A 27,876-nucleotide genomic window follows, 5' to 3' on the forward strand; every position below is an offset into this window, starting at 1 on the left:
GTATCGAATCACTATTTTGTGTAACAGGAGATGACACAGTATTGTAGATCAAATACACTTCAAAAATAAACAAATTCACAGAAAAAGAGATTATGTTTGTAGTTACCACAGGCAGAGAGCTGGGAGATGAGGAATTGTATGAAGGCACTCAAAAGATACAAACGTCTAGGGATGTAATGTATAACGTGATAAACATAATTAACACTACTGTATGTTATATATGAAACTTAAGAGAGTAAATCCTAAGATGCTGCTGTACCTATGTATGTTGACAGATGTTAACTATGCTTATATCATAGTTAAGCAGTATATACAAATATTGAATCATTTAGCAGTATATACAAATATTGAATCATTATGTTGTATACTTGAAATGTTATATTCAGTTATACCTCAATTAAAAAACACCTTGATTAAATAAGTTGAACAAGACACAAATAAACCAGATATTCCATGCTCAGGGTTGAAAGAATATTGTTAAAGTGTACATATTTCCCAAAGTAATCTACAGATTCTAAGCGATATCTTTCAGAATTCCAATGGATTTTTTAACAGAGATAGAAACAAAATCCTAGAATCCATATGGAATCAGTTGATTTACAATGTTTATTCAGTTTCTTCAACTGAAGAAATTTCAATTCAATTTCAAAAAAATTTCTTCAACTTCTGCAAAGTGACCCAGTCATACATATATTTACATTCCTTTTTTTTCATGCTATTTTCTATTATGTTCTAACCTAAGAGATTGGATATAGTTCCCTGTGCTATACAGTAGGACCTCATTGCTTATCCACTCTAAATGTAACAGTTAGCACCTATCAACCCCAAACTCCCAGTCCATCCTATTCCCCGCTGGCAACCACAAGTCTGCTCTCCATGTCTATAATCTGTTTCTGCTTTGTAGATAGGCTTGTTTGTATCATATTTTAGATTCCAAATATAAGTGATGTCACACAGTATTTGTATTTCTCTTTCTGACTTACTTTACTTAGTTTGAGAATCTCTAGTTGCATCCATGCTGTTCAGCAGAACTTCAAAGGAGTCGAGAAAGAGTATGATTTGGGCAGCATTCCTGGAGGTTGTGCAGCAGTGTAAAGAGCCACTTAGTTCTCACCATAAACTGAAATATTCAAGCTCTCTTTTTCTAAATTGATTTTCAAGTCTCTCAAAGGAGCTCTCCAGGCTTATTACAAAGTTAACTCAGTAATAGAGATTTGGAACTTCTCATCTGCAAACAGGCAACTGACAAGTTAAATTAAGGCCACTGTGTATGAATAAACTCTCTCAAGACTTAAGTCCACTTGACCAAGTTATGGCTGCCCCATTGCAGTGAGAGCTGAGGGTAGTGTCACTTGGCATATTGCTAATTACCTGTGTTCAAGTCTGAAGGTGGCTTAGTGTCTCTTTTCGAATTCACCTTGATAGCCACTTAAACATGTTCTGGGTGAAGCCCAGTCCATAGACACAGCACTATTTCGCAACCTTAAGAAATGATGACTCTGCATAGCCAGCCCCAAATTGCACTGACCTTTTTGATAGCTGTGTCATGTCCGTAGTGATAGTCAATTAGGCTGCCCAGCTCACCCTTCAGTTTTTTAAAGCACTAGAGCTTAACAAGATTTTTTTCCTGTCTCACTAAATGTCTTATTCCTGATTTGTGTCTCCATGCATTGAGTTCTGTTTCTGAGTCCTTTTTATTTCTGGATTTATAGCTTTTCCCTTTCTACATTCACTTTTCTCTTTGAAAATCTTTAATATGTATTAAGAAATAAATAATTTACTTCTTTTAAAGTGCTGAAGACCCAAAATAGCTGTGACATATTCTCTTTTATGAGTGATTGGGAATCAAAATTACAGTTAAGGTGTGATTAAAAGAGTGCCCCTAAAATATGCATTTGAGACTTTGGGGCAGACATGTATAATTACTCTGAGGATACAAATAATTGCTTTTTTCCAGTATGTACTTTTTTTTTTTCCTAGTATGTATAAGTTTGTATTTCATTCAGAAAGTCAGGGTAGATTTACAAAGAAAGGCAGAAATTACATGATATCACTTATATGTGGAATCTAAAAAATAGTACAAATGAAGCTACATACAAAACTGAAACAGACTCAAAAACATAAAAAACAAAATTATGGTTACCTAAGGGGAAAGGGTGGGGGAGGGATAAATTGGGAACATGGGATTAGCAAATATCAACTAATAAATACATGTGTAATAGATAAGCAACAAAGATTTGCTTTATAACACAGAGAACTGTATTCAAATCTTATATAACCTGTAAGGGAAAATAATCTGAAATACTGTAACTGAATCACTTTGCTCTATGCGTGAAACTGACACAATATTGTACTTCAATTAAAACAAAAAAGAAAGAAAGTTGGGCTAGGTTTGCCACCAGAAAAGCCTCTGAAAAATGAAGTACTCATTTCTCCAGAGGAGTCTTTCTGCAAGATTTCATGACAAAGACACTGAAGCAGAAACAAACTTGAGGAATTTACCTCCAAGTGTCCATGGCCGACCAAGATACTACAGAAAGTCACTCCCTCACAAAATGCAGTGCTCACACTCCTTGACTAAGGAAGACATGATAATTTTCTTTCCTGTTTTGTCTTCATTGTTAAAATCATCACCACCATGAAAAAAGTGTGTATTTGTCACCAAGGGGTCAGGATCCTCTTTTGAGCAGCTTACAAACCTAATTGCAGACACCTGATTGGATACTCTTGCCATCAGTACAACCCAGCGTGCACTGTGAGATGGATGCATCCAGGTAGTTTTTGGATGGGAAGAACTGTCACCCTCATATCTTTCCCAGTGTATTCAGCATAATGCCCTGCTTATAGGTGCTTAAGAAATATTTGTTGCAGTGAGTTGAATTATAGTGAGAAGAGGCATAAGCAGGCAAAGTCATTATCTTGCCAAATCCCTTAATTCCCCAAATCCACATACTGCCAACAACAAACTGTAAATTAGAACTGCCACGGATATGTTTGAACTTCTGTTTAAATTCCTCCCTAAGTTAGTCCTTCTAAATTTAACACTCTAGTCACATTCCTGGCAGGAGTCTAGCACCGGGATGGAAAATGAGAGAAGTCTAGTCTAGTGCTCATCTTGGCAGTATCTACCTACCATTTGGCTACAGAAGCCCCAGGGCAAGGATGCCTGGTGCTTCTAGCCTCATTTCCTTTCCTTGGGTGGTATAGGGGAGAAGAGGAGCAAAAGCCAACATTTTTAAAAACAATTTAATCATTTAGAAGAAAATATAAAAATTTCCAGATATCCATATTCAGGACTCCTTGATGACTTTCTGCTATTACCACCATAATAAAGGATCAAAAAGCTGCCTTCAACAGCAATATAGGAATTAGGTATCTTAACTCATCACAGAGCCTGAACTTTGGAGATGAGAAGTTATGTGATACTTAATTGCCCACATTTCAGGTAGCATAAGATCATATGAAAACAGCATGAGAGGCTCACTCTGGGTTGCATGGACCATACACTAGCTTAGTACTGGGTGATCCCCTTTCCCCAGCAGAGAGGCAGTGCCCAATGTCAGCTTACTATGGATTGAAAATTTCCTCCTCAAGCAAGGCTCCACAACCCAGGCATGAGCACTGAAATTTGCACAGGGTCTGCTCAAGGTCTTTGATACCAAGCAGTTCATAATCCCAGAACACACTTGTAAACAACTGAAACTCAAAAATCAGATTGCTTGGGCCAGATAGCCTATGTATTCCATAACAATAACTAATAAAATTATTATTTTTTTCATGCATATGAAAAGAGATGCTCACAGGTCCCTCTACTGGAATAAAATCCGCACTATGTGTTGCAGACTCCCTGGTCTGCCATGTCTCTCCAGACAGAGATGGGGAGCCTAGAAGGCTTCCCACATCTCTGGCTTGTTGACACTGGCCTTGTGAGAGTTTCCTTTCCCCTGTAAGGCTTATTCTTTAATCCATGCCATGTAATATTTTGAAGATAAATCCAACTCTTTACTCCACCAGTTTAAACTTTTTAGGGATCATCTGACACAGCAATATCATAGGTAGAAGAGTGTGTGGTCTTTGGGTTCACAATCTGTAATTTACTAATATAAGTCCATTGATTAGTTAAGTTTCACGAGTCAGTTTCCTCCACTCTAAAATGAAATAACCGTCTCAATTTGATTTGGATACTAAATAGAATGATATGACTGTCCCTGGCACAAAGTTAGAGCTCAAAATTTGCAAAGTTAGAGCTCAAAAGTCTTCCTCGTGACTTTTCTAGTGTCTTCTGCCATCTCTCACCACACCTTCATTTTAGCTTTAACATTCAGAGAGAAATTGTGGAAACAATGGCGAGAGCATTGAAGAAGGTTCATCAGATCAAGGACTAGGAGTGAAGAGGAGCGAGGCAAGGAAGCAAACCCAGAAGAAGGATGGCTTCAGAATAAGGGTGTGTCATCTCTGGGAAACTTTTTTTCTGACTTCAGATGTGCCTGGATACAGCCATCTCCCCTAAGCCCAAGCAAAGGGCAGTTGCAGATACTCTTTCTATTATTCTTTATTTATTTATCCTTAAATAAAGATGGGTATCGATTTCTTTACCTCCTCTGGTGCCTGTGATTCCTGCCTGGTGTTCAAGGCGCACTGGCAATGGGCGCCAAAGCACACGGTAGCGTTTCACAACACGAGCTTTACTTTTGGAAGGCGTCATTATTATATCTTACAAACCTCCCTGCAGACTGTCTTAAATGGTAACACTTCCCAGAGACAGAGGCCCTGCTGCCCAGAGACTGCCATGATAGGCTTTCCTTTATACCCTTATGATTTACATGGGCCAGTGACAGCATCAGCTTCATAATTACTATGAAATTCAACTGAGAAAAACTCATAACTCTTTAAATGGGTACAGTAGCTTTCAAGGTGTCAGAACAAAAGAGGAATCGTTTATAAGAGGCATCTTAACAGAGTAGGGAAACAAAAAGAGTCTTCTGTAGACCAGAATAAGACAGTCAACTCACCATTAATATGAACTACACTGCTTTTAAAGAATGGAAAAAAGGAGTTTCCAGTCTTTCTGTTCTCCCTTTCCAAGTCACTCTGACCTCTTGACTTAAAATACTCATTTGGGAGTTCCCGTCATGGTGCAGTGGTTAACGAATCTGACTAAGAACCATGAGGTTGCGGGTTTGATCCCTGCCCTTGCTCAGTGGGTTAACGATCTGGCGTTGCCATGAGCTGTGGTGTAGGTCACAGGCACGGCTCGGATCCTGCATTGCTGTGGCTCTGGCGTAGGCTGGCAGCTGTAGCTCTGATTCGACCCCTACCCTGGGAACCTCCATATGCCGCGGGAGCGGCCCAAGAAATGGCAAAAAGACAAAAAAAAAACTCATTTGTAAAAGACATGCTCAGAATTGGAAGTGTAGACTGATCAGACCAAATACCAGTTCAGAAGGCAAAGATCTCTATCACTATTGGTATTTTTCCTCAAAGCTGCACTGATTTGGCCTTTTTTAAGTTATATTAATTCTGCTCATGTACACTCCCATCCACAAAGAATAAATTTCTGTTTACATTTTCCTCTCCCAGGGGATTTTTTGATGAGGGCTGCAGAACTCTAAAAATCATCTTCCAAAGGAGGATAGATCAAGGCACTGCTTATCAAAGTTGGAGAAAAATGATCTTTCTATGCCTCCTGGGGCCAGTCTCATATGAAAGAAGGTGATATTAAAAACTCTACCTTGAATTTATACAGATATTTATAGTTTATAAGCCACTTCCACCTTTTGCAAGCAATTGGGAGTAGCAAATGCCACTGGGAGGTGTACACGTGGGGGCATTTTAGGAACCCCTTCAGCCCCAGATCTCTTACTCACTGACTATGTCAAGGTGGAGGAAATTCCCATCTAATTCACTGCAGCAAAGTGGCAAAGACCCTGATTTTGCATCAGAAGTCACAAGTAAAAGCCTTACCTTGGCCCATTTACGACCTGTAGCTTACCGTGAGGACAGTCACTGACTCTCCTTGAATCTAGCTCCTCATTTCTAAAGTGGAATTATTAGAACTTGATGCTCACTGGTATCCCTTGCCATTCTAACACCCTATGATTATGTTGTCTCTCCTTTTTACTCACTTCTAAGTCCTCTGTAGTTATACCTGGAATCAAATGGCAGAAGTATTTCAGGATGCAAGCTCAAGAGCAGAATCAGACAACTTACAGAATGGGAGAAAATAGTTTCAAATGATGTAATGGACAAGGGCTTAATCTCTAGAATATATAAGCAACTTATACAACTCAACAGCAAAAAAGTCAATCAACCAATGGAAAAATGGGCAAAAGGCCTGAATAGACTGTTCTCCAAGGAAGAAATACAGATGGCCAGCAAACACATGAAAAAATGCTCAACATCACTGATTATAAGAGAAATGCAAATCAAAACTACCACGAGATACCACCTCACACCAGTCAGAATGGCCATCATTAATAAATCCACAAATAACAAGTGCTGGAGGGGCTGTGGAGAACAGGGAACCCTCCTGCACTGTTGGTGGGAATGTAAACTGGTACAGCCACTATGGAGAACAGTTTGGAGGTACCTTAGAAATCTATACATAGAACTTCCATAGGACCCCACAATCCCACTCTTGGGCATACATCCGGACAAAACTCTACTTAAAAGAGACACATGCACCCGCATGTTCATTGGAGCACTATTCACAATAGCCAAGACATGGAAATGTCCATGGACAGATGATTGGATTCGGAAGAGGTGGTATATATACACAATGGAATACTACTCAGCCATAAAAAAGAATGACCTCATGCCATTTGCAGCAACATGGATGGAACTAGAGACTCTTATCCTGAGTGAAGTGAGTCAGAAAGAGAAAGACAAATACCATATGATATCACTTATAACTGGAATCTAATATCCAGCACAAATGAACCTTTCCACAGAAAAGAAACTCATGGACTTGGAGAAGAGACTTGTGGCTGCCCGATGGGAGAGGGAGGGAGTGGGAGGGATCGGGAGCTTGGGGTTATCAGATACAACTTGGAATAGATTTACAAGGAGATCCTGCTGAGTAGCATTGAAAATTATGTCTAGGTACTCATATTACAACAGAACAAAGGGTGGGGAAAAATGTATACATGTAAGAGCAACTTGATCCCCATGCTGTACAGCGGGGAAAAAAAAAAAAAAGCAGAATCAGATGCTATGGGAGAGTCTCCAAACCAAGAGGCTCACACAAAGGATTCTGAGTTGAGAGCTGAGCCAAAGTAGAACTCACAATGCTGAAGACTTAAAGGGAGCAGATCTGGCTAGAAGCACAGGCACCTGCACTGCTGTCTGTCTAAAGTGCTACATGCTATATTAACACGTTGGGGATACCCAGATGAGCCCTATCACAAGATGCCCAGGGAATCTACCCTGTGCATACTTAACACCCACCAAACCATCCAAAAGAAGGGCTCCTATAAGGCACTGGAAGCATCCATCAAGATATGCCTACTTCCCAAACATCATCCATCTCGAAAGACTGCCTAGTGGCTGAAAGTCAGGATATTCATGGAGGCTGGAATGATGATTTCTACCTTCTTTTTATTGCTGTGTCACTTCACAGTGGCAAGCCTGATGAAGATCCACAAGCAATCAGATAAAGTGAAGGATTTAGTAGAAAATTGGAAGCACAAGATGTTTTCATTGAGAATGCACATTCGAGTGGTGAAGCAGAGGTTCTCAAAAGTGATAGAGAAAATTATTTGCAAGAAAAAGCTCTTGTGGAATCAAGGGCTTGTGACAAATGTGGTTAAAAACTAATTGAGGTGTCATGTCTTAAGCACAAACCTAGTTCTAGAAAGAATAGTCAGTAGTTAACAGAATTTGAGGTCTTTGTCTTCTAGAAAAAAAAAAAAAAAGCAAGAAGTATCCAAAGAGAGTGTTTCTGCAGTGGGGCCTCTGAAGCCTTAGATTCTTTCTGTTATTTAACATGAACTTCCCTCCAGTTCTCTTATTCTGAGAAACAATAGAAACACCAAATCTAGTTTCTGAGTTCAAAGAAAAGTGGATTAAAAGAGAAAAAAAGTTCCTGACTCCAATGGTCACAGAATATCATTAAAAAAAAGAAGAGACAGAAAATGTCCCCATGGTGTCAGATTTGCCTTTGACATATAATAATTAAATGACATGACTGTATAGAAGACAAAAATGGATTTTGTGGTGTTCATAAGGAGGCAAGTCTTATCTTACAAGATACGATCTGTTTTGACGTTTAATCATTTACCTTTTCCACAAAATATTGAAATTGGAAGAAATATGGAAGATTATTTATCTCGACAGACTCATTTTGCATTAGATTAGAGGAGGCTGGGCACTGGGAGAAGTGAGTTGATGCTTCTGGATTTAACAGGGTAATAAGATTGGCAGACGCACCTGGAACCGGAACCTCTTACTCTGAGTCTGGATAACCTTCATTTTGCTCTTTTAAGCATTTCCCAAAGCCAATTGTAGGGCTTTTCCCCTGTTTCTCTTTCTTCATTTTTTTGTCTCTTTCTCCTCTCTTATCCATTTTCTGATTATGATTGTTCTCAGCAGAACTCTAATCCCAACAATTCACAATGTTTCACCAAACGACGGTACTTTCTTTTTGAGTCAACTCGATTTTCATTTCATTTCCACTAATTCTGACGAGTTAGCCAATGGCAGATTTTTAAAATTTTATGAGAAATTGGCAGGAAGAAGAAAAAAAATGACATAGTACCTGTCATGGGGATTTAAAACATTGCCGTTAAAAAGTCAATGAAGTGATGATCAAAAATAGATCTGAAGAGATTACAGCAATAGCAGCTCTTGAAAGAGTGTGAAATTAATCATCTGGGAAATAAAGTAAAGCAAGAAGTATCCAGAGGGAGAATCTCGCAGCGGGGCCTCTAAAGCTTTCGAGGTTGATTCCTGGATATTGCAGCTCTTACGTGCTACTAGGAATAATTCCTGGAAATAGTATTAACCCAAATCCTACTAAGACATGAAGAGTCCTGGGTGCAGGCTCTGAGCTCTGAACAACAGTTCATGTGACTAACGTAAAATATTATATGATCGAAGGCTAATGTCATCTACAAATTTTAGTTGTCTTAATTATAGTCTGCAGCTGTTACACAGAGCTAAAAATAATGTTAACTGTCACCATCAAAATGTATTTTTTTAAAGGAATGTCTGTACAAGTGGCACTGTGGTGAATGCTTTACAGACTGAGTAGATTTAAAGGCTCCCAATTTAAAGTGGATGACTAGGTTCTGTCAGGCAGCTGGTGAAATTTGCTAAGATCTTAATTCTTTCCAGACAAGGGGACATGCTCTCCAGGAGAACCAAGTTCCCTGACACTTGTGGACCTCTACGTCAGGTGTACCTTCTCACATAATTTACAGCATATTTCTTATGAGTTCTCCGGCTTCAATTGAAAGCTTCCCTCCTCTGGGGACCCTGAAACATAATACATTTCTTTTTTTTTTCTTTTTCTTTTATAATAGTAGGGTTATTTGGAAATAAATAAGAGGTACAGGAAAAGGAAAAGTATAAATTACCATCTTAATAGTTTTAAAATTTTTTATTAGTTGATTTACAATGTTCTGTCAATTTCTGCTATACAGCAAAGTGACCTATGTGTACATATACATATATGTATATACATTCTTCTTTTTCGCATTATCCTCCATCATGTTCCATCACAAGTGATTAGATATAGTTTCCTGTGCTATACAGCAGGATCTCATTGCTTGTCTACTCCAAATGCAATAGTTTGCATTCATCTTAATTATTTTTATTTTAATTGTCAAGTACTTAAATATAGCCTTAGATAATTTTCACAGTAGGATATAGAAATGCCCTTTGGTGAGAAAAACATCATAAATAATTTTTATTGTATATGGAAGACTTTATCATACTCTTTTGATGAAAACTTCAGTATTAATTGGTACTTTCAAAAATTAAAATACTTGTAACTCATTTTTCAGTATTTAGATTACCATATGCCACTTTGTCTCTGTAAAACATAGAAAGAGGTCTGTATCTACAATATCAAAATCATTACTAGATAGTGAAACATCCCACCAACCAGGAAGGTTATTTATAGTAACTGCTCACAGACGATTTGATTATTTTATGCTAAAATTTTTGCGTCCTTCAGGTTTTTGTTGTATTGTGGACAATGCTAAAATATTAATATGTGGCCGGTGTTTAGCAACATCATATCAAAACAACCAGAAGTGAGAATAATTGAATAAGCTCTAAGTAATATCTGAAGAAGGAAATCCCATCTTTGTTTTGAAATATAACCAATCATAAGCGGAAAAGAGTAATTTTAAAATATACTCTTTAGAAATTCCCTGGTGGCTCAGTGAATTAAGTATTCAGCACTGGCAGTGCTATGTCTCTGGTTACCGCTGTGGTACGGGTTCAATTCCTAGCCTAGGAATTTATGCATACTGTGGGTGCAACCAAAAATAAGTAAATAAATAAATTGATTAAATATGCTCTTTGGGAGTTCCCATTGTGGCACAGTGGAAACGAATCCAACTAGGAACCATGAGGTTTCGGGTTTGATCCCTGGCCTTGCTCAGTGGGTTAAGGATCTGGCATTGCTGTGAGCTGTGGTGTAGGTCGCAGACATGGCTGGGAACCTACATTGCCGTGGCCATGGCATACGTAGGCCAGCAGCTGCAGCTCTGATTAGACCCCTAGCCTGGGAATCTCCATATCATGCAAGTATGGCCCTGAAACGCAAAAAAAAAAAAAAAAAAACTCTTTATTTTCTGATAAATTGAATTCTGAAGGAAAGAAGCAGTTTATCTTTTAAATATTGTCAAATATTATTTTTCTCTTTAGAACAGCTATACATGTGTTATGAGAACCACTGATGAAACACAGATAAGCTAGCAAAAGAATTTTTCCTCCTCTCCTATAATACTGGCCTATTGCTTAACAGTACCGGCATTAGGTCTGTCTTCCTGAGAAGTGCCTTTCTCTATATCTTGCCAGTGTCAGTGGTTAAAGAACTATCATGAGAAGGCAGAAGAGGATAGACCAATTTTGAGATAATAAAAACTAATGTCTCTATAAGACCGGTCATGATGAAGAAAGACTCACATTTTGCTTTGGATAACATTCAAGGGGAGAGCTATTTTTAGTCACAGATTTACTGTGGAGTCCATTAATCAGCTACAACCAGTAACTACTTAGGAAGAGTTCAGAATACAGTCTGTGGTAAAACAGAAACTGAGGGTGAGGTCGTTGGAAAAGTAATTTAAAGGAGAGGGGCTTTATAAACAGGAATACCAGGGTAGCTCCTAGGGATGGAAAAGGTATTGTTTGGGATTTATTAGAAATTGGTGGCCTTTAAAAGGCAGTTTTGGTTGCCCCAGTAAGGTCAAGCAGTCAAGTGTCTGATCCAAAGCTTTCAGATTTGTTGATCAAGTCACAGATTCAGTTGACTATAATGAATGAGGCTTCCCAAATTTCTGTTTCCAAATCCTTGTTCCTCTGTCTCAGGCTCACCCTACTCTGTCATCAGCAAAGCCTCCTGCTGAGAATCTGCTCCAGTGGTGCTTTTTCAGGGTCCAGCTGGAAACCTCATATGTGTTGTATTGCTCTTCCCGGCAAGAGACTCAGGCTTCCACAAGCACAGGAAGCCCTGGAGCATCTCACTGCTTTGCATTAAAAGAAAGCATCCTTCACAATCCCATAATCGACCAAGTTCAAACCCAGTCATACAAGTTGCAACTCGGTAAATTTCACAGGCCACCCAACTTAAAACTTCATGGAGCCCTAATAAATAAGGGACATCTATTCATCTGTTTTCCCTAGATCTAATTTTTGAAGGTGAATATCTTATCAATGAAATATTGTTCTTAGAGGGAGCTAGAGATTCTCATGAGAAACATCAGGTCTCTGATTCTTTTATTCCTTTAAATTCACTTTTGTGTTTTGTTTTTAGTCACAGAGTATACTGTCATTCTAGGTCATAACAAAAACCTAAAAATCTTGCTATTTATTCAGTGCCTACTATTCTTCAAGGACTATGCTAGACATTTCAAAATCAATGTATCAAGTTCTTACATAAATCTTATATGGCAGGACTTAGGAATAATAGAAGAAATTAAAAATCAAAGTTGGAAATATGGAACTTTGACGATACTTCTGTACCGCTTTCATATCATTTCCAGTCTTCCACTAATACAAACCATGCTGCAATGAGTATCTTAGGTCTCCTCCCCATAATGGCTCTTTTGTGTATATTAAAATATGCATACAAACAATAATTTATCTTCTATAAGAATCCACCAGCCACAGTCTATACAACATGTATGTTGAGAGGGAAGAGGAAACAGAGGGCACAGGAAAGAGGAAAAAGAAAAAATGAAAACAGGAACTGTGCCTTGTGAAGTCTGCTGCTAATAATGCACCGAGTACTGATAAATGATTCAGCAATCTTTGGCACATAAAGTAAAAAGAAAAAAATTCTTATGTATATCAATAAAAAATGCTAGAGAGAGTGTGGGAAAAGGGAACCCTTCTACACTGTTGGTGGGAATGTAAATTGGTACAACCACTATGGGGAACAGTATGGAGGTTCCTCAGAAAACTAAATATTGAACTACTCTGTGATCCAGCAATCCCCTACTCCTGGGCATATATTTGAACAACACATTCACTCAGAAAGACACATGTACTCTTATGTTCATTGCAGCACTATTCACAGTAGCCAGGACATGGAAGCAACCTAAATGTCCATCAACAGATTACTGGATTAAGATGTAGTACATACATACAGTGAACTACTAGTCAGCCATGAAAGGGACAAAATAATGCCATTTGCAGCAACATGGATGCAACTAGACATCTGCATACTAAATGAAGTAAGTCAGAAAGACAGATACCATCTGATATAACCTATATAGGAAATCTAAAATATGGCACAAATGTTGCTATTTACAAAACAGAAACAGATTACAGACATGGAGAGCAGACTTGTGGTTGCCAGCAAGGATGGAGTTGGATGGGGAGTTTGGGGTTGGTAGATGCAAACTATTATATTTAGAATGGATAAGCAATGGGGTCCTATGTCCAATCTCTTGGATTAGAATATAATGGAAGATAGCATGAAAAAAAAGAGTGACTGGGTCACCTTGCATAAGTTGAAATTTCCTTGAAATTGAATTGAAATTTCTTCAATTGAAATTGAAACAGTGTATATCAACTATACTTTAATAAAATTTTTTAAAAATTTATTATGTATTTCAAGTATTTCTATAGGTTTGCTGCAGATGGAACTTTGGCACAAGTTTAGTTGAAGTGTTGGAAGTACTTGTAATTTACTTAATTTTCCTGTTGATGGATATGAGTTTGGTTCCAGTTTTGTTCTATCACAAATAGTGCTGTAGTGGGTAGCCTTCTGTGGACATGTAGCTCTCCTGAGAGAAGCAACGAGATGCAGTGGTTAAGAATGCCCAGTCCAGGAGTTCCAGTCAAAGCTCAGCAGTTAAGAAATCAGACCTAGCATCCATGAGGACCCAGGTTCTATCCTTGGCCTTGGTCAGTGGATTAAGAATCCCACCTAGGAACCTCCATATGCTATGGGTATGGCCCTAAAAAAGCAAAAAAAAAGAATGCCTGGTCCAGTGTTGGTTGGACACTGGCTCCACTCCTGGGTACCCTTGAGCAACTTGGTTCATTGCTCTGGGCCCCAGTTTCTTGATAATAATAGTATCTACCCCATGGAGCTATGGTGATAATGAGGTAACATTTGTAAAGCACTTAGAACAATGCCAACAGATACAGAGCACTCAATGTTCCTCAGTAATCTACTGTTTTAGCAGATATTTAAATAGTATAACCTTGTAGATAAAAGAATTTCTTGCTTACAGGGAACACATTTGAAATGTTTATACCTTTAAAAAAAATTCCAAATGGACCATATAAATTTAGCCTACCAGCAAACATTCCAGGGAACATAATTTTTCAATCCTTTTGCCAAAATCACATATCTTCATTCTTTTTTCATTCATTTTCATCTTATTGGTGAATGAAACATCAGATTTTACATTCCCTGGTTACAAGTGAGCATGTGCATTTTTTAAACTTTTATTAGATAGTCATTCAAAAACCAACATTTTAACAAGATTAATCCTGACCAGTTTTAGACAAAAGAGGCTTCAATCAGCTTTGCATTTATTTGGTTTCTGACCTGTAATAGAGTCAACCAGTATAAGCTTAGCATGAAGCAGCCCTACACACTGCCTTACAGATTCTGCTATTATTTTCTTTCTGGCCAGATGGACTATTGAGACACATATAAATGATCATGACTATCTCAGAGTGCCATCATAATTTTCCCCTAATATTCATAAGCATCACCTTGATTAAAATCAAATCTCCAAAGCTGCTAGAAGTGAAAATAAATTGACACAGAATTATTAAACATTCAATTATTTTATAACATTGCTCTTGCTTTTTATTTTTTATTTTTATTTTTTGTCTTTTCTCTGGCTGCACCTGCAGCATATGGAGATTCCCAGGCTAGGGGTCAAATCAGAGCTGTAGCCTCCGGCCTACGCTGGAGCCACAGCAACGCGGGATCTGAGCTGCGTCTGCAACCTACACCACAGCTCACAGTAATGCTGGATGCTTAACCCACTTAGTGAGGCCAGAGATCGAACCAGCAACCTCATGGTTCCTAGTCAGATTCGTTAACCACTGAGCTACAACGGGAACTCTGCTTTTGCTTTTTAAAATTTTTCATGACATGCAAGATTTTAACAGCATAATTTTATTCCAAATGCCCAAATTCTGTTCTGTGACCTTAAAGAAATTAAATATTTATTATATCATTGTTAGAATAAAATGCCAGTTCGTGAGGCTTTAGAAAATGTCAGCCAATGTAGCCAAAGGGGCTCTTTATTGAGATGTTCACTTTGAAAAAAAAAAAAAAAAACAAAGCACATGTAATCGTAAGGTAATTTATATGGGGCGGGAAAGACTGAAAGATAAGTCACTTCCTGTTAAAATTATCTTTAGCCTATAAAGACTTCTTCTGTTGTGTTCCTAGAAAAGTTTCTTAGGAAAAACATTTTTTTATTTAGTGTGATATACATTCAGACAATTGTGCTTCTTCTATCCCAGACATATCCTCGAAGCCCAGAACGCCTGATGATTCCATAGCAACTTCATCAGTATAGAAAGCCTGCAGATATGTGGAGAGAGAGAGGAGAGAAGGAACAGTCAGAACATGTGTCATTTCACCCATCTATTTATTGTAATGAAGGAACAGGAATGGTAGCAGAGTTGTCAGATATTATAATGCTTACTTTGCTGCCCTATATTCTCAGCTTACTGCTTTGGGACTTTAAAAAAACATGTAAGACTTCGTATTTTTTTATATTTTTCAATATTACACAAGATTGTTAATTATTGCTTGCGTAAAGTCTATATTAAATGTTTCTATACTCCAAAGTTTAGGTTATGTTTTAGGGATTTCATCTAGCTATTACTCAAAACCCTACCTAGAAATAGGGTAAAACACATGAAGAGGACAGAGTTTTCACAGCTGAAAACTCGTTAGCAACAATATCCTTCCAAATAAAGATTCAGTCTAATACCTTCGTGATGGATGAGGTCACACTTTTATGGAGAATGGCTGCTTTAGCAGAGACTCATTTCTTGTGTATAACTGGTATAATCTCTACCATATTGTGATGTAAAAGTGCTTTAGGATAATCCTGTGGAGACCTGTTCTCATCAGGACATCCTTTGCATAATTTCTCACTGATACCACTAGTGAAATAAAGCAGAGATTTCTTCTCCAATGACTCTTGGTATTAATAGTCTATCCTCTTACCTTCTATGCATTTCCTTATTAGAGCTACCATAATAGAGCAGACAACATCAACCGAAATACACAGTCTCTTTTATTCTTTATTTCAAAGCATATTGAGATTAAGATGTTCCGATTATGAGGGAGTTCCCATCATGGCTCAGTGGTAACGAATCCAACTAGTATCCATGAGGATGTGGGTTTGATCCCTGGCCTCAGTCAGTGGGTTAAGTATCCCGTGCTGCCATGAGCTGTGGTGTAGGTTGCAGAGAAGGCTCAGATCCCATGTTGCTGTGGCTGTGGTGTAGGCCAGCAGCTGCAGCTCCAATTCAACCCCTAGCCCGGGAACTTCCATATGCCGCTGGTGAAGCCCTAAAAAAAAGACAAAAAATAAAAAAGATGTTCTGATCATGAAAATCATAGATGTAATCTAATTATTAACTCTGCATCAGCTCAAGTCAGATATCATTCATTCATTCATTCATTCAGAAAGTGTGTAATGAATGCTGACTGTGAACAAGTTACTGTACATTGTAGAGGAGTCATACATAAACAAATGGATAAGTTATGCATGTCATTATTTATGGTGCAAAATAGAAAGGGGCAAGTTCTATAGAAAGTTAGCAAAAATATGTCATGGGAAGACAAACAAAGAAGAGAGCACTTTCCCAATGGAAGTCCTTCACAGAGGTGTCATTTTGTCTGAGCTGTGACAGGTGGGTGGTATGTACATTTGTGGATAAGGTATAAATAAACCAGGATTTGAACACACACACGCAAGTTGTGGGAATAAACCCTGGAGTAGGACCATGTGGTGAACATGTTGGAAATATAGGAGTCTGGTCTTTCTGGGGAATGAGTGAGTGAAGGGGACTGGTGAAAAGCAATGAAGCAGGCAGCTGAGACCAGATGGCAAGGACCTGGAGTGCACATGCCATAGAGCTACTAAACAGAGTTACTGAGGTTATAAGCAGAGATTAAGTGATCAGAATTGTGAATTCATCGAGGTGCTCAGTCCAGATTGGAATGAAGAGCATGGAAATAGTCAAAAGAGAATCTCCTTAAAAATATCAGGGGATTTGGAAATGAGGGCTTCAATTGAGGTAATGCCACTGAAATAAGGGAGAGGCGAGGTGGGGGAGAGGTGTGGAGAATTCAGTAGCTGGATGTGATAATGGGAAAGGAAAAAGGACAAGTGATGCTGTTAACAGAAGAAAAGGACACAGGAGGGAAAAAAAGCATTTGGAACAGAAGCTGAATATTTCATTTTCAGACATAACTAAATTTTAGGTTTTAAGTGTTAGATCAAAGGGAGAGTTTCAAGAATGAAGGGTAGGTTAATGTACAGTGTTTTTGAGACATGAGAGAAACAAAGAAAAATCTGTGGTTTAGTGACTGAGAAGATACTGGTGCATCTCCATCTTTGAAATAAATGAGCAAAAGAGGGAAAGACCATATCCAGAAATATTAGTTGTATATGCAGGTGGAGAAGAGACTGTTGTTCTATATATATATATATATATATTTATTATTTTATAATGACCAAGCAATGCTTGTGTAACAAAACAATGAAATGTCATCAGTCTTTGGTGGCATTTAGGTAGTGAGAACAGGAGCCATATGTGAAGAAAATGTGAAGGCCAAGTGCCAAAAGCTCTGATTGTTTGGGATCCTGATTATTTACTTCAGACAGTCTCTTTTGAGCTCGTGTCTTCATTGACAGGATAATATGCGTGTAGGAAAATCACTTAACCTCCTTGGGTGTCTGAGTTCTCTTACCCCAAAGTGGCTTAACCTTTGCCTGTCAACGTCTCAATGGTTTTGCAACTACTGATTAAGAAAACTCCATGAAAGTTCTTCATAAACCATAAAGCGCCTTGCAGATTATCCAGAGGCTTCTTGCCCTTCTGCCTTCCACCCCAGGTAGAATATTCCAAGTCTGTTTCCAAGAACTAAATGAAGGCTAGTAATAAAAGCAAGGGCTCTGACTCTTACTCCCACTAAATAGAATTATACTTGTAAAATTCAACTAAACCTTGGATAAAACAAGAGATTATAGTATTAATGGTTTTACCTTGCAGAATACTGTATTTTGGGTTGAACCGAAAGTTGAAATGCTAAAAAGCATGCAGGGGATTAAAATGTTTCTAGTACATATTTTGGGGAAAAGAAAAAATCAACCTGTTTGATTGTTTGCAGCCATCTCCTGACTCTTGTATCTAGGTTTTCAATGTTATTAAGGACCCACTGTAGGCCAGGCACTCGAGTAGCTCATAGCTCAGTGCTCAAGTAGAGAAGAAAGTAGTATTTAGCCTTGGCCTGAAAAGGGGAAAGGAGCTCTGGTGTAAAGAACAGCATGACTTAGACGCCAAACAGTGCTTAGTGAGTCTACAGAACTGAAAGTGATCTGGAGAATCAGAGTGAAATCAGATTTTCCAAAAATGACACTCGAGCACTAAAGAGGAGAGCTAAGACAGTCAAGGGCCTTGTATTCTATGTTATAATGTTTGAATTTTATCCTGAGGACGCTGAAGAGTCATTGATGGATTTTAAGCATAAAACAATTTTTATATTTTTCTTTTTAAAATTTTTTTTACTATCAATTTTTTAAAACTGTTATTTCCCCAACACAATTACTTTTTCTACTGTATAGCATGGTGACCCAGTTACACGTGCATGTACACATTCTATTTTCTCACATTATCATGCTCCATCATAAGTGACTAGACATAGTTCTGAGAGCTACACAGAAGGATCTCATTGCTAATCCATTCCAAATACAGTAGTTTGCATCTATTAACCCCAAGCTACCCATCCACCCCACTCCCTCTCCCTCCCCCTCCCCCTCCCCCTTGGCAACCACAAGTCTATTCTCCAAGTCCATGAGTTTCTTTTCTGTGGAAAGGTTCCTTTGTGCTGGATATTAGATTCCAGATATAAGTGATATCATATGGTATTTGTCTTTCTCTTTCTGACTCACTTCACTCAGGATGAGAGTCTCTAGTTCCATCCATGTTGCTGCAAATGGCATGAGGTCATTCTTTTTTATGGCTGAGTAGTATTCCATTGTGTATATATACCACCTCTTCCGAATCCAATCATCTGTCCATGGACATTTGGGTTGTTTCCATGTCCTGGCTGTTGTGAATAGTGCTGCAATGAACATGCGGGTGCATGTGTCTCTTTTGAGTAGAGTTTTGTCCGGATGTATGCCCAAGAGTGGGATTGTGGGGTCCTATGGAAGTTCTATGTATAGATTTCTAAGGTACCTCCATACTGTTCTCCATAGTGGTTGTACCAGCTTACATGCCCACCAGCAGTGCAGGAGGGGGTTCCTGTTCTCCACACCCCCTCCAGCATTTGTTATTTGTGGATTTATTAATGATGGCCATTCTGACTGGTGTGAGGTGGTATCTCAAGGTAGTTTTGATTTGCGTTTCTCTAACAACCAGGGATGTGGAGCATTGTTTCAAGTGCTTGTTGGCCATCTGTGTATCTTCCTTGGATAAATGTCTGTTCAGGACCTTTGCCCATTTTTCAATTGGGTTGTCAGCTTTTTTCCTGTTGAGTTGTATATGTTGTTTGTATATTTTAAGAGATTAGGCCCTTGTCCATTGCATCATTTGAAACTATTTTATCCCATTCTGTAAGGTGTCTTTTTGTCTTCTTTTTGGTGTCCTTTGCTGTGCAAAAGCTTGTCAGTTTGATTAGGTCCCCCTGGTTTATTTTTGCTTTTATCTCTGTGGCTTTGGGAGACTGACCTGAGAAAACATTTGTAATGTTGATGTCAGAGAATGTTTTGCCTATGTTCTCTTCTAGGAGTTTGATGGTGTCTTGTCTTATATTTAAGTCTTTCAGCCATTTTGAGTTTATTTGGGTGCATGGTGTGAGGGTGTGTTCTAGTTTGATTGATTTGCATGCAGCTGTCCAGGCTTCCCAGCAATACATGCTGAAAAGACTGTCTGTCTTTTTCCCATTTTATACTCTTGCCTCCTTTGTCGAAGGTTAATTGACTAAAGGTGTCTGGGTTTCTTTCTGGGTTCTCTATTCTGCTCCATTGGTCGGTCTGTCTGTTTTGGTACCAGTACCGCACTGTCTTGATGACTGTGGCTTTGTAATGTTGCCTGAAGTCTGGGAGAGTGATGCCTCCTGCTTGGTTTTTGTTCCTCAGAATTGCCTTAGCGATTCTGGGTCTTTTGTGAATCTATATAAAGTTTTGGATTGTTTGTTCTAGTTCTGTGAAAACTGTCCTGGGTAATTTGATAGGGATTGCATTGAATCTGTAGATTGCGTTGGGTAGTATGGCCATTTTTATAATATTCATTTTTCCAACCCAGGAGCATGGAATACCTTTCCATTTCTTTACATCTCCTTTAACTTCCTTGATTAATGTTTTATAGTTCTCGGCATGTAAGTCTTTTACCTCCTTGGTCAGGTGTATCCCCAGGTATTTGAGTTTTTGGGGTGAATTTTAAAAGGTATTGTATTTCTGTATTCCTTTTCTAATATTTCATTGTTAGTATGCAGAAATGCGACTGATTTCTGAATGTTAAAACTTATATCCTGCTACTTTGCCGAATGTCTTGATCAGTTCAAGTAGTTTTGGGGTTGAGTCCTTAGGGTTTTCTATATATTGTATCATGTCCTCTGCATTCAGTGACAGGTTTACCTCTTCTCTTCCTATTTGGATGCTTTTCATTTCTTTTGTTTGTCTGATTTCTGTGGCTAGGACTTCCAATACTATGTTGAATAACATTGGTGAGAGTGGGTGTCCTTGTCATGTTCCAGATTTTAGTGGGAAGGCTTTCAGCTTTTCTCCACTGAGTATTGTATTCGCTGTGGGTTTGTCATAAATGGCTTTTATTATCTTAAGGTATGTTCCCTCTATACCCACTTTGGTAAGAGTTTTGTTCATGAATGGATGTTAGACTTTGTTAAATGCTTTTTCTGTATCTACTGAGATAATCATGTGGTTTTTGACTTTTCTTTTGTTAATGTGGTGTATGACGTTGATTAGTTTGCATGTGTTGAACCATCCTTGTGTACCTGGGATGAGTCCCAGCAGATCATGATGTATGATTTTTTTAAATGTGTTGTTGGATTTGATTGGCTAAAATTTTGTTGAGAATTTTTGCGTCTATATTCATCAAAAATATTAGCCTATAGTTTTCTTTTTGGTGGAATCTTAGTCTAGTTTTGGAATTAGGGTGATGGTGGCATCATAGAATGTCTTTGGGAGTGTTCCTTCTTTTTCAATCTTTTGAAAAATTTTAAGGAGAATGGGTATAATTTTCTCTCTGTATGTTTGGTAGAATTCACCTATGAAGCCATCTGGTCCTGGACTTTTATTTGTAGGGAATGTTTTTATGACATAATCAATTTCATGTCTAGTGATCGGTCTCTTCAGTTGATCTATTTCTTCTTGATTCAGTTTTGGCAGGCTATAAGTCTCTAGAAAGTTGTCCATTTCTTCTAGGTTGTCAAATTTGTTAGCATACAATTGTTCATAGTATTCTCTGATGGTTTTTTGTATTTATGCAGTATCAGTTGTAACTTCTCCTTTTTCATTTATTTTGTTTATTTGGGTTTTTTCTCTCCTCTTCTTGGTAAGTCTAGCCAGAGGTCTGTCAATTTTGTTTACCTTTTCAAAGAACCAGCTCTTGGTTTGATTGATTTCTTCTATTGTTTTTTCATCTCTATTTTTGATTTCCTCTTTGATCTTTATGATTTCTTTCCTTCTGCTGACTTTAGTTTTGTTTGTTCTTTTTCTAATTCATTTAGGTGTTGGGTTAAGTTGTCAATTTGAGATTTTTCTTCTTTTTTGAGGAAGACCTGTATCACTGTGAATTTCTCTCTGAGCACTGCTTTTGTGGCATCCCATAGATTTTGAGTGGTTTTGTCTTCATTATCATTTGTCTTGCGGTATTTTTTAATTTCCTTCTTGATTTCCTCATTAACCCATTGGTTTTTTAGTAGCATGTTGTTTGGTCTCCATGTAGTAGGTTTTTTCTCATTTCTTTTCCTGTGGTTGATTTCTTGTTTCATGTCATTGTGGTCAAAGAAGATACTTGAAGTAATTTCTATACTCTTAAATTTGTTGAGGTTAGCTTTGTGCCCCAGTATGTGATCAATTGAGAATGTTCCTTGTGCACTTGAGAAGAATGTGTATTCTGATTTTTTTGGATGTAACGTCCTGAAAATGTCAATTAAGTATAACTTTTCTATTGTTTCCTTTAGGATCTCTGTTGCCTTATTGATTTTCGGTCTAGAGTATGTGTCCACTGATGTGAGTGGGGTGTTAAAGTCTCCTACTATGATTCTATTCCCATCAATTTCTCCTTTTATGTCTGTTAGTATTTGTTGTGGGTATCTGGGTGCTCCTATATTAGGGGCATATATATTGATGATTGTAATAGCTTCTTCTTGAATGGATTCATTAACCATTAAATAGTGTCCTTCTTTGTCTTTCTTCATGGCCTTCATTTTAAAATCTATTTTTTCTGACATGAGTATTGCAACTCCTGCTTTCCTGTCTTGTCCATTGGCATGAAATTATCTTTTCCCATCCCCTCACTTTCAGGCTATATGTGTCCTTTGCTCTAAGGTGAGTTTCTTGTAGACAGCAGATTGAAGGTTTTTGCTTTTTTATCCAGCCTGCCACTCTGTGTCTTTTGATTGGAGCATTCAGTCCATTGACACTTAAGGTAATTATTGATATATATTTACTGCCATTTTAAACCTTGTTTTCCAGGTGATTCTATGTTTCTATTCTTTTCTTTTTTGGGTTGGATGGTTTCCATTTATTTTATGCTTGAGTAATTTTCTTTTCAGTTTTTGTGAATGTAATGTTCAGTTTTGATTAGTGGTTGCCCTGTTTTTTAAGCACGTTAAGCCCGTCCTACATCTGCTTGCTTTTGCCTGATAGTCATATAGGCTGAAATACATCGTTAAAACAAAAAAAAGAATCTATATTTTCTTATTTTCCTTCCCCACATTGTACAATCTTAATGCTTTTTTTTTTTTTAATATCTTCATGTTTAGATCTATATGCTGGCTTATTTGAGTGACTGCTTTCCAATTGTGGTTTCCTCCATCCTAATTATTATTTTCTTTCTTTTTTTTTTTTTTAATTTAGAGAAGCCCTTTCAGTATTTCTTTTCTAATGGGTTTAGTATTGCTGTACTCTTTTAGCTTTTGTTAGAGAAATTCTTTAATTCCCCTTCTATTTTAAATGATATTCTTGCTGGATAGAGTATTCTAGGCTGCAATTTTTTTTCCTTTCAGCACTTTAAATATATCTTGCCACTCCATTCTGGCCTGTAGTGTTTCCATAGAGAAATCAGCTGATAGCCTTATGGGGGTTCCCTTATAATTAATGCTTTGCTTTTCTCTTGCTGCCTTTAGAATCCTCTCTTTAACTTTTGCCATTTTTATTATAATATGTCTTGGTGTGGGCCTCTTTAGGTTCAACTTGTTTGGGGCCCTCTTGCTTCCTGTATTTTGATATAAGTATCCTTTAGATTTGGGAAGTTTTCAGCCATAATTTCTTCAAATATATTTTCAATCCCCTTTTCTTTTTCTTCTCCTTCTGGAATTCCTATTATGCGTAAATTGGCATGCTTTATATTATCCCATAGGTCTCTTATGTTGCATGTTTTTTCATTTGGTTTTCTGTCTGTTGTCTTGATTGGGTGATTTCCATTATTCTATCTTCCATGTCACTAATTTGTTCCTCTGCATTTTTCATTCTGCTCTTTATTGCCTTTAGCTCAGTTTGCATCTCTGCAAATGAATTTTCTATTTTTTCTTGGCTCCTCATATTTTCTAGTTCCTTTCTAAAGGAATCTGCATTACTGTTAATATCCTCTCTTAATTCCTTCACTATTTTCACTATCTCCCTTTTGAATTCAATGCCTGTCAGGCTGCAGAAGTCTGTTTCATTGTTGACTGCTTTAGGTGAATTCTCATGTTCCTTAAACTGGGAATGGTTTCTGTTCTTCTTCATCTTGCTTGTGTTTTTCTTTTTCTGTGAGTTCGGGGAAGCCAAACTGTAAGGCTACTTCTATGCAAGTGTACCCCTTTGTATTTTTTTTGGGATTACTATTTATTTTTGGTGTGGGAGTTTGAATATTTGTTGTCTCTTTCTTCAGTGTGAGCAGGCTGTTATTCCCAGGATGCTCAGTGTGTTTTCAGGGAGAAGGAGACAATGGGTAGGGCCAGCAGTCAGTGCCTGGTCTTTGGGCTCTTAACAGCAGGAAGGTGGCACACACAGGCTACTCCTAGTTGCAGGGCCCTGGGAAATGGTAATAAGCTCTAGGCAGATCTTCAAGGTGACCAGAGCATTTGGCAGTAGCAACAGCAGGGTGCGTGAGTTCCCAGGTGAGTGAGAGCAATAACACCTTGTGTTTGATTGCAGTGCCCTCCTCTGAGGGGATTAGAACCACAGGTGGTGCCTGTTCAGGGACCCCTATTGGGAGCAGGCCATGACCATCTCTAGAGTCCTTGATAACTATGGTGGTTTCCCCCACCACCTGTAGACCATGCATGAAGCAATCCATCTCACTTAGCCCATATATGAGGTGCTATACAGGGTGCTCCTAGTTGAAGCATCCTGGGAAGGGACAGAGATCAGGCATGTGGGTACTGCCCAGAACGTTTGGCAGTGGCAGCAGCAGGGCGGTGTGTTCCTGGGGGTGCGAGAGCACTGACAGGTGGTGTTCAGTCACAATGCCCTCCTCTGTGATGCCCTTTAGGTGGATCGGGCTACAAGTGATTTTTGTTTAGGTAACTCCAATGACAGTGGGCCATGCCCACCTCTAGAATCAGGGATAACTGCGGTAGTTTGCCCCTGCTGCCTGCTGACCATGCAAGAAGCACTCTGTCCCACCTGGCCCACGCAGGAGGTGCTGCACCAGTTGCTCCTAGTTGTAAGATCTTGGGAAGGGACAGTGACCAAGTGTCTAGTCGCCACCCAGAGCATTTGGCAGTGGCAGCTGTAGGGTGGGTTTGTTCCCAGGGGAGTGAGAGCAACAGTGTATGGTGCTTGATTGCAGTGCCCTCTTTTTTTCTTTTTTGCCAACCCCTGAGGTGACTGGGGTCTCAGGTGGAACCCACTCACAGGTCCCCAGTGGTGGTAAGCCATGCCTCCCTCTGGCCTCTGAGACGACTACTGCAGTCTGTCCCTGCTGCCTATAGATCGTGCAAGAGGTACCACGTTGCACTTAGCCCACTTATGCCATTAGCCCACACAACAGGTGCCTGGCCAACAGTAGCCTGCACAAGAAGTGCCTAATCTCCCCAAAACAAGCAAGAGCCGCCCACCCTCTATACCCATGGGCATGTGCACACTTCTAAGCAGGGAGTTTCCTTTGGTGGCCTGCCCCTCTTCCTCTACCCTCCCCAACAATGGCGACTTGCCTCTCCTGCGGGTCCGGACTTTCTCCTGGGTTCTCTCTGCCATGGCATTCCCCCTTAAGCCTGTGGTGCACTGCTCCTTACCCCTCACACCATACCCAGTTCTCTCCCCAGGACTGATCCCCGGAGCCTGAGTCTCAGCACCCAGCCCCCACTCGAGCATCTCAGGCTGTGGTGTCCGGGCAGGTGGTTCAGGTGGTCTGTGTGACTCTCAGTCTGCTTTGCTGTTCTCAGTCCAGCTGATGCGCTTTTCTGGGTGACTTTGAGGTCCCGCCGACTCAGCTGATCTTTCGTCAGTTAGGTGGCTTCCCAGGAGGTGGGTTTCTTTCTCCTTCACGGCTCCCTCTCGGGAATGCTAGTCCCGTCCTGATTTCTTTTCTCTTTTTTTCTTTTGTTGTACCCAGTTATGTCAAGAGTTTCTTGCCCTTTTTGGAGGTTTAAGTTCTTCTGCCAGCATTCATTGGATGTTCTCTGCGAGCAGTTTTACGTGTAGATGTGTCTGTGGGAGAAGGTGTGCGCAACCTCCTGCTCCTCCACCATCTTGCTCCGCCTCTCCAATTCTTGTATTTTTCAAAGATCTTTCTGGTTTATGTAGAGAATAAACTGAATGAATGGGGTCAGATTTGTCTGTCTTCCTCCTGTTGTAGCCCTATTTTTAAAAATCAAGTTTACCGTAATTTACATGAAATGTACAGTTAAATGCACTTAGAAATGTACACACCTATGTATCTAACACCATGATCGAGATCACCTCAAAAGTATTATCCTGCCCTCCTCCTGTCAGTTCCTTCCTTCTAACCTCAGTGTACACACTCACCTCTGGAACGATTAAAGTCTATTTTGTTGCAGTGATTAGCTCTGACTTTTTTCTAATATCATAAAAATGAAAATTTTATGGCTGCACCCACAGCATATGAAAGTTCCCAGGCCAGGGATTGAATCCAAGCCACAGCTGAGACCTATGCCACAGCTGCAGCAAATGCCAGATCCTTTAACCCACTGGGCCTGGTCTGGAACCCAACCCTCACCTCCACAGCAACCTGAGCCACTGTAGTCAGATTCTTCACTCATTATACCACAGCGGGAACTCCAAGAATAATATTTTAGTGTGTCTTTTTTTGCATCACGTTTTTGCTCAGCATATTTTTGAGATTCATTCACGTTATTGTGTATATATATCACTATTACATTCCATTTTATGTATAGTGTTCCAATTAATAGATATGTCACAAATAGTTTCTCCCATTCATGTGTCATGGAAATTTACATTATTTCTGGTTTTCAGCTATAATAAATAATGCTGCTAAAAGTATTTATGTACAAGTATTTCTGTAGGCATAACATTTCATTTCTCTGCCTAAATACCTAAGAGTGGAGTGGCGGGGTCATATGGTAGGCAGATGTATATTTAACTACATAAATAACTGCAAAAAAATATTTTCTAGAGTGGTTGTCATATTTTACATTCCCATCAGCACTATGAAAGTTCCAATTGTTCCACATCTTTACCAACACCAGGTATTGTCAATCTTTCTAATTTTAGACATTTCAGTGGGTATATAGTGGTATCTTGTTATGATTTTAATTTGCATTTCCCTAGTGATTAAAGATGTTGAGCAACTTTTTGTGTAATCCCTTGCCATCCCATATATCTTCTTTGGTAAATGTTTGTTTAAATTGTTTGCCTCTTTTCTGATTGGAATGTTTATCTTATTATTGAGTTCTTTACATATTCTCAGAACAATTCCTTTGTGAGATAAATGTATTGCAAATGTTTTCTCCCAGGCTGGAGCTTGCCTTTTGATTTCTTTAGTGGTAAATTTCAAAGAGCAGTAAGTTATAAAATTTTGACAAAATTAAATAGCACTCATTTAAATACTCCAGTTAAAAAGCAGAGATTTATAGATGGATTTTTAAAAAAGCAAGACTCTATATACTGGCTAGAAAGGTAAACTTTAAACATGAAGATACAGCGGCTGGAAACATAATAAATGGAAAAAAAGACTGCTGTGCAAACAAAAAACATGTTTTGAAATGGTTTTAATCCACTTAAAAGTGGATACTTTAACATGTGATAAAATGGTTTTCAAGACAAACGGCATTAGGAGAGATAAAGAGGGGCATTTTATAAGGATAAAAAGAACAGTGTATCAGGAAGACAACAATTGTAAGTGGCTATGTGCCTATTTAGAGAGTTTTGAAAAAAACTAATGAAAATTTTTAGAATTAAAGCAGAAATAAGGCAATTTCAGGGTTAACAGTAAGATATTTTAATAGTTGTCTATTGGCAGTTAATAGAACAACTAGACATAAATCAGTGCATTGTTTAAATCTAATGAATTTGTATAGAACACTAGAGCCAGTCACTAAAGGATACACATTATTTTCAGGTTCACCTGATACATTCACCAAATTAGATCATAACACATTTTAATAAATTTAAAATAATAAAAATCACATGAAGTGTGTTCTCTGATCATAACAGGAGGAAATTAATAATTAATAAAAGTAAGATGTCTAGGAAAACCTTCCATAAGACTGGAACACTTCTAAATAATTAATGGACCAATTAACATTGAACAATTTTATCTCCAAAAAAATGT

This window comes from Phacochoerus africanus, chromosome 16 (genome assembly GCF_016906955.1).
Source record: "Phacochoerus africanus isolate WHEZ1 chromosome 16, ROS_Pafr_v1, whole genome shotgun sequence".
Taxonomy (NCBI): Eukaryota; Metazoa; Chordata; class Mammalia; order Artiodactyla; family Suidae; genus Phacochoerus; species Phacochoerus africanus.